The 1,269-nt window shown below is 50.4% G+C and overlaps 1 pseudogene; it reads left to right on the forward strand.

Moving 5' to 3' along the window:
- Positions 1-348: 348 nt before the first annotated feature.
- The window catches only part of LOC147471056 (small subunit ribosomal RNA), a pseudogene marked incomplete at both ends in the record, with an annotated part of 981 nt that continues 60 nt past the window's right edge, over positions 349-1,269 (forward strand).

A 1,269-nucleotide genomic window follows, 5' to 3' on the forward strand; every position in this document is an offset into this window, starting at 1 on the left:
TTGGGATACTCTCAGGGGCCCAGTTACTAGTTGGTAAATTCCGCGGAGTAGCAGAGAGGGGATGTGGCGGCTGCGGTTTCCAGCTATGGGTTGACTTGGAGGTTAGCGCCCGGGAGGGAGCATGTCGCGGCCGTTTTTGTTCTGGCCCGGCGAGTTCCCCCTTTTCCCCTAGTTTCGGCGCTGATAGCCATCCCCCCATTTTTTTGAACACCCTCGGAAACTCTTCAGGCCGCCGCCGCCAGCCTCCAAAAAGAGGTGCTGCTGCTGGAGGGGAGTAGTAGAGATTGAATTGGAGAAAGCCACCAATACTGCGTCCCAGTGTTGGTGGTGCTTAGATGAATGCTATGCTACCTGGTTGATCCTGCCAGTAGTCATATGCTTGTCTTAAAGATTAAGCCATGCATGTGCAAGTATAGGCCGACTTAAGGTAAAACCGCTCATTAAATCAGATACAACTCATTGGATCTTTGCTGAACCGCATTACTTGGACAATTAGGTCGGCGCCGCGTCCTGCAGGCATCTGCCTTATCAGCTCTCAATTGTAGGTTAAAGGCCTACAATGGCTATCAAGGGTAACGGGGAATCAGGGTTCGATTCTGGATAGGTAGCCTGAGAGACGGTTACCACATCTAAGGAAGGCAGCAGGTGCGCAAATTACCCACTGCCGGCATGGGTAGGTAGTGACGAAATATACTGTTACGAGCCCCGAACGGCGCTTTGCAAATGGAATAATTATACGTTAAATCCTTGTACTAGGATCAAGTGGAGGGCAAGTCATGTGCCAGCCGCCACGGTAATTCAAGCTCCACTAGCGTATATTAAAGTTGTTGCGGTTGAAACGCTCATAGTTGTAACTCTGCTCTGGACCGGCGGTCCGCCTTAGCGGTGGTCACTGCCGGGTTCCGAGCTGTGTCCCCGCCGGCGCGCAGGGGGTTTGTATGCCTAACCAGGTATCCCCTTGTGGCCGGCAAGTTTACCTTGAAAAAAATTAGAGTGCTCAGAGCAGGCTGACGATTGATTACAGCGCATGGAATGATGGAAGAGAGCCTCGGTTCTATTTTGTCGGTTTTTCAGAACCAGAGGTAATGATTAAGAGAAGCAGACGGGGGTATTCGTACTGCGACGGCAGAGGTGAAATTCATAGTCCGTCGCATGATGACCTAATGCGAAAGCATCTGCCAAGGATGTTTTCATTGATCAAGAACAAAAGTTAGAGGTTTGAAGGCGATCAGATACCGCCCTAGTTCAAACTTTAATATAAGCAAGAAG

The sequence above is a fragment of the Penaeus japonicus genome, unplaced genomic scaffold, assembly GCF_977035675.1.
Source record: "Penaeus japonicus unplaced genomic scaffold, GWHDUDI00000001_assembly GWHDUDI00000011, whole genome shotgun sequence".
Classification (NCBI taxonomy): Eukaryota; Metazoa; Arthropoda; class Malacostraca; order Decapoda; family Penaeidae; genus Penaeus; species Penaeus japonicus.